Here is a 16,474-nt window from a genome sequence, read left to right on the forward strand (position 1 = left end):
AAAATTAACATGTATACGATGGAACAAGTTAACATAAATTGTTAAAACGTGGCAAACAGTTCACAGGAAAAGAGTTTGTGATTGCTGAATTTGCGCTCTTGAAGACGAAACACATACCAGGAGAGCTCCCCTTAAATGAGTACCTTTGGAAAAACCTGAGTAAAAGGAGTGCGGGCTATAAATTATGTGTCTTCGGGATTACTGGAAGAGCAGCAGAGGCAGCAGGAGCAAGTACAGCAGTCAACATCCCAGCAAGTAACACAAGGACTCACGGGTCAAACGCCACAACTTTTCCATTCACAGGCGCTTACTACTACAGCCCTGTTACCAGAGACCAAACCGCTTTACCTCCCACCAATGACACCCATGGCTCCAATAACCCCTGCAACACTTGCAACACCTGCATCCGAGAGCTCTGGGATTGTACTGCAGCTACAGAACATAGTGTCCATAGTTAATCTTGGCTGTAAATTGGACCTGAAAACAATTGCACTTCGTGCTCGAAATTCAGAATAAAATCCGAAGCTTTTTGCTACTGTAATTATGCGAATAAGAGATCCACAGACTACTGCACTTATATTCAGTTCTGGGAAAATGGTTTGCACTGGTGCGAAAAGTGAAGAACAGTCCCGACTAGCAGCAAGGAGGTATGCCGGAGTTGTTCAAAAGTTGGGGTTCCCTGTAAAGTTCCTGGACTTCAAGATTCAGAATATGGTGGGACGCTGTGATGTGAAGTTTCCAATAAGATTAGAAGGCTTGGTGATTACACATCAACAGTCCAGCAGTTATGAGCCAGAGTTGTTTCTTGGATTAATCTACAGGATGATCAAACCAAGGATTGTTTCTGGAAAGGTTGTATTCACTGGTGCAAAAGTACGAGCAGAAATACATGAAGCATTTGAAAATATATACCCTATTCTGAAAGGATTTTGAAAAACCACGTAACCCCATCTTCAAATTTTGGAAATGGACTATAGTTTTTCTTTCAAATTGGAGCTGCTGAAATGACCTCAAAGAAATGGACTTGTATTGTACACAAGTCTACTATTTCAAGTGTTTTTCTAATTGTGCCCGATTTGTGTCACTGAGTATATCAGAATTCCTGCAAGTTGACTTTAAGTCTGGCTTTTGGAATGCCATTGCAATTTTATTTATATCGTGTTTTTATAGGACTTTAATGGCTTCTGTCAAGAGTGCTATAAGCAGTATATTTGAACACTTAACTGAACCATGTATATAACAAGTTAAGTTGCGTTATGTTATGTTATGTAATGGGTGATTTGTAATGCGCACGGCTACTCAGAAGAGTGTCCCGGCGTGAGCCAGCAAATGAATACAGTGAAAACAGAAGGGGACAGACTTAATTGAATAGGAATGTTTTACGTTTTTTCCTGAACTGAGAGGGGTTTTGAAGACTGCGGAGCTCCCGGGGGAGAGAGTTCCACGACTTAGCTGCCAAATAAGACAGTGAGCTGCCCCCTTTCTTTTTATATGGATTTTGGGTACGGAGGCCAGGCAAGTATTTGAGGAATGCAAGAGTCTGCCCGGGACATAAAACGAAAACGTTTCCTCAGATACATCGGGCCGTATTCATATAGTGCCACATGGGCCGTAACTAAAGCCTTGAACAGGACTCTAGCTTTTAACGGCAGCCAGTGCAAGTTACGGAGATGTTGCCACACGCTAGTGTGTTTGGGTAAGTCCAGCAGCAACCGCGCAGCGGCGTTCTGCACCACCTGCAACTTATCCTTTAGGTAGCCAGGGAGACCTACATACAATGCATTGGCATAATCAAGACTGGAGGTAACTAAGGCCCGTATTACCGTTTCTTTGGCGGAAAGATGCAACAAGGTCAGGAACTTTCTGAGCATCTTCAAGATGCCGAAACATGTACCTGTCAATTTACTAAGCTGAGTGACAAAGCTCAGTTTTTTGTCGAACCAAATCCCCAGGTTTTTTTACAGGAAGACCCGAAGGGGATGGTCACGGGGCATCAGCAGGCCAGCAGTCATGCCAAAACTGCGAAGGGAATTCCTCAAAGAACAATATTTCTGTTTTATCTTCATTGCATTTCAACTGGACCGAAGTGAACCAGTAGAACACCGAAGACAGACAGAATCTAATATGGTCCGTAGCGGACTCGTGCTTTTTCCAGGTGAATAAAAGCTGGGTATCATCAGCAAATGCTACTACTTTAGCGCCAAAGTCCTCAGCAAGCTGGATTAGAGTGGTCATATATAGATAGTCAATTAGTGTAAAATGTTAAGTTCAGTTTCTTCCTGCATACATTTTTTATTGGAGTCCAGTTTGAAAAACTAGCATTTTAAATTGTTGTATTCAAATTTTTATAATGTTTTTAAGTACAGAAGACATTCCCTCTTTCCAGTGTTCAGGCCAGAATAAATTAATCATGAAAAATTGATTAGCACTCTTTTTAAAGAACTTTTTAATGAACACAAGCTTCTAAGAGTTTGCCATCGATTAATGCAAATTACTTTGTGTCTGCCAGGCACCAACCATCAAGCCTTCTCATAGTGATTCCTACTATGATATGGGCCTCTAAAGAAGTGATTATATATGCCTCCCTCAGCACCACCACTTGTGTAAAAATAAACCACAACCAACTCTGTATCCTGAGAGTCCTGAACATATGGTTTGACTAGCCAAACCTCATCCAACTAGGGGGTATATTCACAAGAATGTGTGATAACTTACGCAAGAGTAGCGTAACGCAACTTCCAATATCGCAGCCTATCGCAGGAAAATAACCCCGTGCCAACGTGGAATTCACAAGGCGGTAGCATGCAATAGTCACCAGATAACCCGCTAAATCTCCGAGTGAAAATGGCGATTCTCCAATTATCATACAGAGAGAATCTTGATTTTATTAAAGACAACGGAGGCTGACATTATGCAATAACTTCTATTGTCGCTCAAGATGCAGCCCTTTAAAGTGTAACAATTACATCATAATAAAAAACATTCTACACAGCACAACAAACTGCCATGGCAACCGATAAACTTCCTCTTAGAGCTGCGATGAAAAATAATTGTAGCTTCAACTTCTTCCACGATATTGAAAGGTTATAACGAAGCTAAATCTGAAAAGAAAAGTAAAAAGGTAATATTGATCCGAGAAAGACAAAAGTTAAATGTAAAGTACATTAAAACCAAGAGTAAGTGAACAATCATCAAAAGCACATACTTTAATAAAACATCCACCTGGGAGTGGTGGGAGGGATAATGTCAGCCTCCGTTGTCTTTAATGAAATCAAGATTCTCTCTGTATGATAATTGGAGAATTGTCATTTCATTACAAGACCGGAGGCTACATTATGCAAGTTCAAAGCTCCTCAATGCAACATTGCTTACATGTTCAACAGGTTTAAGATAAAATTTAACAAAAGTTGAGGCGTTAGACCAGTCTGCTGCTTTTAGAATATCAGAAAGAGATCCTCCACCCCAAAATACCTTACTTGCCATAGCGCCACGTGAGGAGTGTGCGCCGAACTTTGACAAATATATTCCTGCTTCAAACATCACTGTTCTTACCCACCTAGCAATAGTAGCAGAAGAAACAGCCTTGAAGGGTTTTACATAAGAAATTAGTAATTTCTTTTCACTGTAAGGTCTGAAAGCACTCATTATTTGTTCATAAACCTTCATGCAACTGACTACACATAATTTGGGAGAGTCTGGTAGAAAATGTTCTCAGACATGGTCTTGGTCCTTTTCCATATTTCAAATAGTACTCCAATAGGGGAGTAAAATCTATTACATATTTCTAGAGCCTTAATATCGGATACTTTTCTAAAAGATATAAGGCAAAGTAAAGTAGCTAGCTTAGTGGATAGTTGTTTCTTTGTAAGAAAGGAATTGTCTGGCCAAGATGAAAAAAGATCGAAAACAAGGTTTACGTTCCATAATGAATCATATTTGGGTTTGGGAGGACGTTTAATTTTAATACCTTTCATTACTCTGCGAATTAACGTTTCGGTACCAATAGAGAAGTCGTTTAACAAAGAATGTCCTGTCGAAATTGCAGATCTATAGCAATTTACAGTTCTATAGCAGAGTCCTGAATTAAAGAGATCTGCTAAAAAGTTTGCTACTTCGACTACAGGTGCTTCCACGGGATCCATATCCCGTTCCATGCACCAACTACACCATCTTTTCCAAGCACTGGTGTATCTTCTTCTTGTTCCCGGAGCCCATGATTCATCCAAAAGGCTTTGAGCCTCTCCTGAAATGCCTGAGTATCTTGAAGAACTCCTGAAATCTTCCAGGCAAGAAGGTTCATGTTTCCTTCTAAAAGAAGAGGATGTATTTCTCCTTCTAGACCCTGAAGTAGATCTAAAGTCCCTCGAATAAGACGTGGAATTTCCATCGCCAATTCCATCACACCTGGGAACCAAATTTGTGAATTCCAAAAAGGAGTGATTCGAAAAATGCGGCAGCGATCCGAGCGAACTTTCAGAAGAATTCTCTGGATTAGAGCAAAAGGGGGGAAGGCATAACAACTGAGATTGTTCCAATTTTGGAGAAGTGCGTCCACCGCTATTGCAAAGGGGTCTGGTCTCCAACTGAAAAATCGAACTATCTGGAAGGTCAGTCTGCTGGCAAATAGGTCTATATCGAAAGGGCCCCATAAATCTTGAATTCTCTGGAAGACTAGAGTATTCAGTTTCCCATCGCTTGAGTCTCTCAGGAATCTTGAATTCCAATCCGCCCTTGTGTTTAGATGGCCCGGAATGAATTCTGCTCTCAATATAATTTTTTGACTCCAGCAAAAGTACCAAATCTTCTTTGCTAGATTTGCCAGAATCATAGATCTTGCACCCCCCAAACGGTTGATGTAAGAAACGGCTGTAAAATTGTCTAGTTTGATCAACACTACGCTGTTTTTCAGAATTGATTTGAAACTCATAAGGGCGTTCAAGCTCGCCATCATCTCCAAACAATTTACATGTAAATTGATCTCTTCTTGTGACCATTTCCCACCTGTTTGTAGCGTTCCTAATCTGGCACCCCAACCTAAATTGATCGCGTCGGATTCCAAAATGTGATCCGGCGTATTTCCGAAAATAGCTTTCCCATTCCAACTCTCTAGGTTGTTCCTCCACCAAAGGAGGTCGGTTCGAGCCTCCGGGGACAGGGGAATGTGGTCTGAGTACCAAAAACCTTTCTTGAGACCCGTGGATTTTAATCTATGTAGGGCTCTGTAGTGAAGTGGTCCTGGAGAACTCGCTTGAATGGATGAGGATAAAAGACCTACTAACCTCACTAATTCTCTCAAACTCACTAAATCTTTTGATAAAACATAAGAGACTTCTTTCTTTATTTTTTTAAAGGAAGTTGCAAGAGGGCTGAGGATGTATTGAGTTGAAACCCTAAAAATTCCAGATTTTGTGAGGGAGTCATGACAGATTTTTCTACATTGATGATAAATCCTAAACTCTCTAAAAGATCCACAGTCCATTTCATGTGGATAAGTAATTGTTCCTGTCTCTGAGACATCAATAGGATATCGTCCAGGTAAATAATCAAATGGACCCCTCTTCTCCTTAAGGATGCCACAACCGGTCTCAGGATCTTGGTGAAACAGCAAGGTCCCGAGGAGAGACCGAAGGGAAGACAATGAAATTGATATGTCACTCCCTTCCATAAAAATCTTAGGTATTTCTGAGAATCCATATCCATAGGGACTGTAAAGTACGCGTCTTTGAGATCTAGATTTATGAGCCAATCTTTTTCTTGAAGGATGTCTCTTAGAAGGTGGATACCTTCCATCTTGAAGTGTCTGTAAACGAGAAAGGAGTTCAGGAGTTTTAGATTTATTACAGGATGCCAACCTTTGTCTTTTTTCTTCACGAGTAATATTGTGCTCAGAAAACCGGGGCCAGTATTTGAAACACTGAAAATTACTAACCCTGGGCGCGACACTACGCTTCGCCCACGTAGTGTACTTAGCGCTGCCTGCTTCGCAGTTTTCGAAGTAGGCGAAGCAGGCAGCGCCTACGCACACGCAAGGGCAAAGCGTAGCTGCCTGCCGCCCACCACCCGCCTCCCGCCCTACTTTTAAAAGATAACATAAATTTATAATAAAGCAAATTAAAAGGCACATACCTGAAGCGCGGCGTCTCCGGGGCTCCCTCTTCCTGGTTTTCAACTTTTCTGACAAATGCGCATGCACGGACGCCCGCGCATGCGCATTTCTTGCGAGGGTGGGCGGGAGGCAGGTGGTGCGTAGTGGGGCTACGCGAAGCGCGTAGTGTGCGTAGATTCGGGCACACTACGTGCTGCTTCACGTAGCCCCACTACGCCCACCCTTAAAAATTACCCCTTTGTTTAACATTTGGCGAACCTCCTCGTCGACAAGAGCGGATTGATTTTGGTCTAAAATAAGTTCCCTTGGAGTTGTGGTCTGGTAAGGGATAGTAGTGAAGTCTATTTTGAATCTTTTTACAGTTTCTAGACCCCATGGATCGTTTGTTATTGATAACCAATTTTGGCTGAAAATAGAAAGTCTCCCCCCTACCTTTGGGAGGAAAGACCCAAAAGGAGGATTTGTTACCTTGATTACCTTGTCCTTGGAATCTTCTGCGGTTGTTTGCACCTCCTCTAGAACGGTAGTTGCGACCTCTCTGAGGGAAGAATGAGTTGTTTCCTCGGAAGTTTCTTCCGTATCCACGTTGGTTTTGTTGATAGAAATAGGACCTGGTGTATCCACAGCTGGCAGCCGGTCCTCCCCTGTCAGCCCTTCCAAAAAATCTTCCCCCAAACATACGTCTCATGTTACTTTGTGCTTTATTGAACGCGGAGAAGGTGGACACATATTTTCCAAGAATCTTGATAAATAACTCCCCAAAGAGGAGCCCTCACCCACCAACCTAGTTGGTGGCATGCTTCATCATCGGGCCCACCCAGTGACACCTAGTATGTCCCGGTTGTGCTACGACGCCTGATTACAGCGGAGCTGGTATATTGCTGAGAGTGCAGTGAGGTTGGGTGAGTTGTGATTTAAAACGGCTTGGTGGTGGTCCCAGTACCCGAGGGTAAATTAAATTTTAATAACTGAGCCATCACCAGCGGTTAAAAGTAAGGCTACAGGACGCGTGAGGGTGGCGAGTTACTGCCCCCTGCGTCCTTCAGATGGTCGACATGTTTCAGCCAGTGCCTTAGAGTATTCTGGCTTTCCTCAGGACCGTTTTTTTAAAAAGGTGTGGTGAAATAAAACAGACTTAGTGTTGTGGTACAGACTATGTGATACACTCACTAAGGCGTTTTTCTATATGTGAGAGGGGGATTCCCTTCTCATGCATACATGTACAAACAAACATTAAGAACAAGGACAAAACATTTACAGAGAGAGTCAGTAGTCAATTTAGACATATGGTCAACAATGCTTAGGTGGCCGGATCTATAGTGCAAGGTGAGAGGACTATAGTCGGCTAGGTGTGATGGTACTGGTGGTGCCATCAGAGTGAAAATACGCGACTAATTAGGAGCGTGGTGTGGCTAAACCACGGAAATCACACTGAAAGGAGTTCTTACGCTTTGGGTTATTAGCCAAGGCTTCCTGGAGGGAAGCGGTAAGGGGATGACCCTATGGGAGAAAAAGAGATAGGCTGTAGGGGTTAGGGACCTGTGAGGAAAGAAGCGCTTACCCAGTTTGTTGTTTGGAGGCTTGTCAGGTTTGTCACACTCACAGTCTCTCTGGTCAGTGCCTGCCTTGTACCTGTTGTCCCGCCGTCGTCCTCCGGTAGAATGAGCCTGTCGGCGTGTGGGCTTTTTATACTATGGTTAACAAGGTAATGATGAGCACCTGTGGGAATAGTAAGGGTGGAAAGACTACCCCTTTGTGTTGTTGCTGCTCATGCTCGTGGTTTGCACACTAGTCTCTCGTGCATGCTCAGTATCTCAGCGCAAATACTATATTGTTGCTCATGCTCATGATTTGCACACTAGTTTCTCGCACATGCTCAGTATGAATGCGTGATTATAATGCAGGTGATTTGTACTCTAGTCTTTTGCATATGCTCAGTATGATAGCGCGATTGCATTAAGGTACATGTAGCAACTAAAATATGCCGCCGTTGGTACGGGGAAGGGGCAACACCCGTGTTAGGTGTGGCGTGGTCTTATCTGCGCAAGCGCGAAGGGATCAGCGTTGGCTATGTATGCGCTAATATTGGGGAAACATGCCTGTGGGACGCGCCGCCTCCCAGAGTGGTTCGGCCCGTTAATCACTGCTTAATGCGCATGCGCTGCTAGGCGCTGCGCGCTAAAGTTGACATGGCAGTATTAGGGGGGTTGAAGCATGTGCCCATGATTATGGCAGCCTAGTGGTACACACAAGGGGGAGCTTGATCTACGTCTATGTACAGAGGGACTATGGCATGGGGGACTGACCACTGTAAACAGGCGAGGTAATTGTGACTAGTGTAGGTCTAGGGTGTGACTGAATTCCACGGTATGGCGTCGTTGAGGCCATTGGTTTGGGTGGATAGGCGATATATCCAACGTTGTTCCTTGCTGAGTAATTTCTTCTCATTATCCACTGCCAGTTCTGGTAGTTGTTCGATGATGGTCCAGGTCAGGTCATTGGGAGTGTGTCCCTGGGTGATGAAATGACTGGTCAGTTTACTAATGTTCTTCTTGCACCTGATTGTGCTCCTGTGTTCTGTGACTCTAGTTCTTATTTTGCGGGCGGTCATACCGATGTATCGGAGGCCGCAGCTGCAGGTAAGTAGGTAGATCACGTTACGTGAATTACAGTTTGTGTGGCTGCGTTGAGTCCACACTTTGTCTGGTTCTAGTATCAATGTTTTTGTATGGCTGGTAAGATGGCACATGCTACAGTCATTGCATGGATAATGTCCAGAGATTTTAGGCAGGCCCCACGCATTCAGGATAGTGTTGGGTTCTCTATTGGTCAGGGGTCTGGGGCGGGTGCTCACGAGTTGGTCTTTCAGGTTGTTGCACCTTTTGTAGGCAAACATAGGGGTTTCCCATTGTCGTTGTCCAGAGTTTAGGATTTTCCAGTTTCTGCGTATGAGCTTCGTCACCTCATTGGGGGCTGTTTTGAATGTGGTGACACACGTGATGGGTTGGTCACTCTTGTCCTTGGGTACAGTTTCCAGGAGGGCCTCCCTATTTTGGTTCCTGGCTCTTTTCTTGATTTGTTAATGATGGCCCGGTGGTAGCCTCGTTCCTCCAGTTTCTTAGACAGGTCTGCCGACTGATTTTTGTAGTCGGTTGCTTGAGTGCAGTTTCTGCGTATACGCAGAAATTGCCCAAATGGTAAGTTTTCCCTTAAAGGGCGGGGATGGAAACTTGTGTAGTGGAGGAGTGAGTTCCTTGAGGTAGGCTTGTAATAGGTGGTAGTGATCAGTTGGCCATCTTTGGCCCATATGTTCAGATCAAGGAATGCCAAGTGGCTTGCACTCGAGGTGCTTGTGAATTTCAGGTATGGGTCTCTTTCATTGAGCCAAGTGAGGAAGAGTTGTAGAGTTATTTCTGATCCCTGCCAGATCATAAGGATGTCGTCTATATATCGACGCCATGTGAGAATTTTCCTGGTATAGGGATTGGTGTTGTGGGTGATATGGGTCTGCTCAAAGAGGTGGACATAGAGTCCTGCCACGCTGGGGGCGAAGACGCTGCCCATTGAAGTTCCGTTGGTTTGGAGGTACAGGCTTCCCTCATACTCGAAATAGTTTTCCTTTAGTGCTTTTGTGGCACATTGGAGGATGAAGTCTCTGGGTGTGCTGTGCGGCCATGGGGACTCCATAAGTACCTGTCTCAGGACCTGGATGGTGGCGTCCTGGGGGATACTGGTGTAAAGGCTTTCAATATCCAGGCCCACCAGGAGTTGGGTTTCTGGGTTGAATTCAGTGTTGTTGATGACTTGTAGTAAGTGTTTGGTGTCCTTGATGTAACTGGGTGTTTGCTGGACCAGTGGGTTAAGAAAGAAATCGCAATAGCGAGAGAGGGGTTCCAGAAGGGAGTTGATGCCAGACACTATAAGTCTGCCCGGGGGGGGGGAGAATACCTTTATGTATTTTTGGTACTGTGTAAAAGTATGGTACTTTTATCTTTTGGGGGCAGAGGTACTCTGCTTCTTGTTTGGAGATGTGTTCCGCCTGATGGGCGGTCTTCACTAGTGCCTAAATAGTGCTTTGTAGTGAGTTGGTTGGGTCATGTTCCAGTTTCTTATAGTTTCTTTGGTCGCTTAGTAGTCGGCGGCATTCGGTGTCATAGTGTTGTAAATTAAGGCAGAATGTGATTAAGCATTCACTGAAAACATTAGTGTTTCCCTTATATCGTGTTTTCCTCATTATGTTGGCCGAAGTCCGGACTCCATTTTGTATTGACATGCTGCCACGTGCTCACCACGAGGAGAGTCCGACCTCTGTGTTAGTTGCTCTTGTAATCTGCCTAGCAACAGTTATAAATAGCTCTCTCTTGTCCATCTGGCGCATGCCCAGACTTGACCACATCTGTTATAATTAGCTTCGCTTGACCATGTGTTTTCACGGGCCCAAGGAGTATGTTAGCTCCGCCCATGTATTGATTTGGTATCGAGAATGACCCTAAATGGTAATGTTCTTCGACTTCATGTGGTATCCACCCACTCATGAGCCCCTCTGTTGTGTATAAAAGGGGACAATGTACGCAAGTTCTGTGTGCTACTCCTTGCAATACTGAAGAGTGTTGTGTGGATTGTAGGACCACCCTTAAGGGTTAATAAACGTTGTTTTTTTGTACTTTGCAGTTTCCGTGCCAACTTCCTTATAGATTTCGTTACAGAAGAGCGAACCCTTGTCTCTTGCGGGCCTAGCTGGGGCTTGTATTCATCAATTGGCGCCCGTCACGTGGGGCTCATCGGCGACTCGGATGCTCGAAGGACTGGTCGCGACGAAGGTGAGGAGTTTGGCCGGGGACGTGATCACTGCCAGCGGCGTCTTAGCCCTGGCATCCCGAGGTTTTTCTTCCTTCCCTTCCGAGCTGACCATCTGGGTGGCGCCGGTCATCGACTGAGACCTCTTCTGTCGGTCCTGCCGTGAGAGCCGTTTGGGCGATTGTGGAGCTTGGCAGTTGGAACCTGGACTCTTGATTGGTAAGAACCGTTGTACGGTACTTGCTCCGAGTTTTGAAGCCTGGTCTGGCTATTTGAGTTTGATTGATGGTGACTAGTCATATTTTGAATTTGTCTTTGTGAAAATATATGCGTTGCAACACATATAGGCAGGTAATGTGGAGAAATTTCTCCGGAGCTGTGTAAACTTGGAACGGCGCAACGATTAAGTGCCATTTTTCTTGATAATACTGCATATTTTGCATTATTCCTAGCATGCCTGCTTTTAGCGCACTCCGTAACTGGTGCTGCTGTTTGGATAACCGGTTGAACCTCGAGGAATCTGCTCCAGCTCCCCCAGAGGGGACTCCTAATAGGGATATGTACGTGAAGCATGGTCTTTCTTCCATAATGTACAGCACGTTATGGAGGAAATATACTAGGAAGGATCCTGAGTTGCGATGGCCTTTGTATGGATCGTTTGATATACGTAAGATTGAGTATGTGGAACAGTGTATGTGTAAGCGACGTGCTCGTCAGGATATGTTTGAGTGTGTGCGATTATGGGTGAAGGAAGTGCGTGAGCGAGAGAAACGTGAGAAAGCGCTGTTTGATAAGGAGCAACGAAAGAATGATCATATGCGAGCGCAGGAAGCGAAGCATCGGGAGGACAAAGAGCAAACGGACAGACAAGAGAAAGAGCGTAGGCTACAAGTTTCGGGTCAATATGTTGTTCGCCAGCCGCTTTATCCTGTCCTTAATAATCCTGATGATGATTTTTATTTGCTAGATCGCTCTCCGCCCCCTTATGTTGGCGCATCCGCTCCGCGGCCGCAAGATTCTGACCCGGCTTCGGGTAAGGTAGACACACGGTCCATGCTGCCGGCCGAGCAAATGGCTGAGCTTCGGCAAATTTCCTTCCGTGCGCTTAAAGGCAAGGTATCCATGGAGGAATTATTTCAAATTTGGGGGCCATGGCAGGAGAGAGATAAAGTGTATTTTCTGGGTCATTTCGCGGATGAAGTGATTAATGCTTTCCGAAAATATTCTCATGTTTTTGAGCCTGACGAAGTGTCTTCGGATGCCAGAGCAATACGTAACGGTGCTTTTTTTCCCTCTAAGGCTCCTGAGGTGGCTCGGCGGCTGTTCGCCTTGCGGGACGAGGTGCTGGCCCTTCGAGAGAAAGCACGCCAACGAGCGGAGGAGGAGAAGCGGTCGGATTCAGTTGCGGCAGGGGGCCACCCATCCACCTCCCAGTCAGATAAGGATAATGTAGTGCATGCTAAACCGATGCGAGAGGCGGCACCTTTGTATGTCCCTCCGAAAGGAGCAGGGACTAGCTCGGACATTAACTCCGCCGATGCTAGGGGATATTTTGTGTATAATTGGGTTTATACTCCTTGGCATAGGGCCGATGTTATGGCGTTAAAGAATGCATTGCCTGACCCCCGCAAGAATCCAGCGGCCTTCTATGAAGAAGTTGAGGGGGCCTTGAATTCTTGCATTATGACCTTAGCGGATATAGATCTGTTCTTTGGCCTTATTCTACCACCGGACACGTGGCGGTCTGTCCGAAAGGTGGATGATGCAGTTGCTTTTAAGGCCCGGTGGTCTGAGCTTGAGGATGAGGATAGGGAACGGAAGCCCGCACAGAAACCACCCCAGAATATTCTAGATCTCCCTGCTGCTATTGTGGCTAAATTGAAAACAATAATCCCCCCTAAAAAGATTGACTGGAATATGTTAGCGGCATGTAAGCAGAAAGTTGATGAGTCAGTTGCAGATTTCTTCACGCGCTTCGAAGAAACGTTCCATGACTTTAGTGGCCAGTCGCTTACCGACGACACAGGCCGCCACCTTTTCGCGGACAAATATGTGGCCAATCTGCTGCCGGCAGTTGCGGCCCGGTTAAAAGCGAGTGAGAGTTCTTGGTCCTCCGCGACACCGACGGCCCTTCTGACCATCGCTCAGTATTATGAGCGTCAGGAGCACGAGGCGAAGGGCCAGGAGGAGAAGAAATCGAAAGATCTCAAAACCAAAGTGATGTTAGCACAAGTATATGGCCCGCCCCGCCGGGGTAATAATAATAGGGGAAGGGGCGGATCTTATGGTCCCCCTTCGGGCCGATCTGATTTGAATAAGAACCAATGTGCGTACTGTAAGCAGTTGGGCCATTGGGCCAGGGAGTGCCCAGCATTGCGTGCTTCGCGGCAGGGGCACACTCCGGGTGGCCAGAGAGGTAGAGGGGGCTTCTCGAACTTTAGAGGGAATTTTAACGATAATGTCCGTTTCGACACTGCTGGGCAGCACCGAGATAGCTCAAACGTTTTCGATCGCCAGCATCAGTATCATGTATCGGACATCGATCACTCGGGATATCATGATTCTCAGCATGCATAGGAATGCGTAGGATGGGGGTCCGAATCAGTTGAGGTGCCGGTCGATCAGACGGGTCCTTATGTATCGGCTGAGGTTTTAGGTTCTACTGATCAGTTCCTAGTGGATACAGGAGTGACACGTAGTGCATTGTCTAGGTACTTGGTTCCGGGGGCTCCCCCATCCGGCTCAATAGTTACATCGGTAGGGTTTGACGGTACACTCTCCCGAAGCCCTCTTTCACAGCCCCTTGCGTTTAAAGTTGATTGTTTTTCTGCGCCTTGTCCGTTTCTGCTTGCTCCGTACACACCGGATAACATTATGGGCCTTGATATGTTAAAGCATTTTAGGGCTACAATTCGCTGTTCCCCTGAGGGTGTGAGGGTGATTTTAAATGACAACTACCCCCGATCTGGGCGGATGTGTACGATCTCAGAGGATGCGTTGTTGGCTACCCTCCCCCAAGCTTTATGGGCGACTTCGGACACAGATGTCGGACAAATGGTGATTCCTCCGGTCCACATTAGTGTCCAGGAGGGGGCGGTGCTACCACGCCTCCCACAGTATCGTATTTCCCAGGAGGGCGAGGAAGCTCTCATACAGATTGTGCAGGATTTGATCGCAGTAGGAGTAGTGGAAGAAGTTCCCTATAATATCTGTAACAGTCCGATTCTCCCTATTCTGAAAAAGGACACGGATGCAAAGGTCTATCGGTTCATCATTGATTTGAGGGAGGTGAACAAGATCGTGATACCTCAGTACCCGGTGGTTTCCGATATCACGGCGTTGCTTACCTTGGTCCCGCCTACGGCGACCGTGTTCTCAGTGATTGATTTGAAAAATGCCTTCTTTTCTATTCCCATTCACCCTGATAGCCGATTTCTTTTTGGGTTCACACTAAACAACAGATCTTATCGTTTTTGTAGAATTCCCCAGGGCTACACAGAAAGCCCTAGTATCTATAGTCAGGCTTTGAAGCGACAGTTGGATTCCTTTGTTTTACTCGAGGGGGTCGCCCTCATTCAATATGTCGATGACATCTTGTTGGCGGCTGACACCCTGGAGTTGTGCGAGAAAAGCACGCTATCCCTACTTTCCTTTTTAGCCTCCCACAATCACAAGGTCTCTAGGAAGAAATTGCAATTCTGTAGACCAAAGGTGACTTATTTGGGTCACCTTTTGTCTAAGGAGGGGCGTGCACTCACACCAGATCGTATCCAAGTAATCTTGGACACACCGAGGCCATCCACGCAGAAGGATGTGCGTGCATTTTTGGGCCTCGTTTCTTTTTGTAGACAGTGGATACTGGGGTTTTCACACACGGCTAAGCCATTACTAGCCCTCTTGACAAAAGATACGCCTATCCCAATCCCTTGGTCAGATGAGTGTGATGCTGCTTTTCAGCAATTGCGACAGGCCCTTTGTTCAGCACCAGTGTTAGGGACCCCTGATTATGCAAAACCCTTTTCGTTGTATGTGCATGAGAAAGATGGATGTGCATTATCAGTTTTAGTACAGATGCATGGTGATAAGCAGCGCCCTTGTGCATACTTTTCGGCTGTACTTGATCCTGTCGCCCGAGCATTGCCGGGGTGTTTTCGCTCGGTTGCGGCGACAGCTGTGTCAATACGGCAGAGTGAAGGAATTGTATTGTCCCATAAACTGTTGGTGTTAGTTCCCCACGCTGTTGATGCCCTGCTTAATCAAACAAAGACGCAGCATTTGACCAGTGCCCGTTTAACGGGATATGAGTTGACGCTTTTAGCTCCTCACATTACGTTAAAAAGGTGCGTGACATTAAACCCGGCCACATTGTTGCCATACCCCGAGACACAGCCTGAGGCACAGAAAGCGCATGATTGTATTCTTGTGACTGAGGAACAAACAAAGGGTCGTATTGATCTCCAGGATACGCCCTTTTCAGATGTAGATGGAGAGTTGTGGGTAGATGGATCATGCCTGAAGCTACCAGATGGTACGACTTCAGCAGCATATGCAATTACCACGTTACAGACGATAGTGGAGACAGCACGCATACCACAGAAATCAGCCCAAGCAGCGGAACTGATAGCGTTAACACGAGCGTGTGAGCTTAGTACAGGATTGTGTGTGAATGTTTACACAGATAGCCGCTATGCCTTCGGAGTAGCGCACGATTTCGGCCTACTCTGGAAGGAGAGAGGGTTCTTAACGTCACATGGGGTCCAGATAATGCATGGGGAGTTAGTCCACAATCTTTTAACTGCATTGACATACCCAAAGAAAATTGCCATTGTTAAGTGTAGTGCCCATAGGAAAGTAGTTGATAAGGTTGGAGAAGGGAATGCGTTAGCGGATCGAGTAGCACGGGAGACTGCGATGCAGCCCGGTACTACTGCCATGTATGTAGTGAAGTCACAGGTGGAGAGATGGCATGATGCGAAGGAGGAAGTGCGAGAAATACAAAAGACCGCTTCTGACAAAGAGCGGGAACAATGGGCTAGCGAAGGAGAACTGGATGACGAGGGTTGCTGGAGAAATAAGCAGATGGATAGATGGAAATTACCCACGGCTTTTGTACAACCTATGGTCCAGATGGCACATGGGCTAGCACATGTTGGAGCTTCCGCAATTGTGAAATTGCTTACCCAAGTCTGGGAGCATCCAGAGATTGCTAGCACGGCAAAGAGGGTGGTGCAGACCTGTATGATCTGTCTGAAGTATAACCCAGGGAAAGGCACGCGAACTCCAGCAGGAGGATTTGCGACACCCACTGCACCCTTTGAGGTTCTGCAGATGGATTACATCCAGCTTGAGCGCTGTAACAATTTGAAGTATGTTCTAGTAGTGGTTTGCGCCTTTAGTAAATGGGTCGAGGCGTACCCTGCGAAGGACAATACTGCAATGACTACAGCGAAGCTATTGCTGAAAGAGTTTTTCCCCCGATACGGCGTCTGTAGACTTCTGTGGAGTGATAATGGCCCTCACTTTGTAGCAGATGTTATAAAGTATGTCTTGAAGGGCCTAGGCATCACCCAG

The 16,474-nt window shown here is 46.0% G+C and overlaps 1 pseudogene; it reads left to right on the forward strand.

Moving 5' to 3' along the window:
- Positions 1–366: 366 nt before the first annotated feature.
- On the forward strand, positions 367–933 carry LOC146817668 (TATA-box-binding protein pseudogene; annotated as a pseudogene).
- The last annotated feature ends 15,541 nt before the right edge of the window (positions 934–16,474 follow it).

This window comes from Triturus cristatus, chromosome 6, assembly GCF_964204655.1.
Source record: "Triturus cristatus chromosome 6, aTriCri1.1, whole genome shotgun sequence".
Lineage (NCBI taxonomy): Eukaryota > Metazoa > Chordata > Amphibia > Caudata > Salamandridae > Triturus > Triturus cristatus.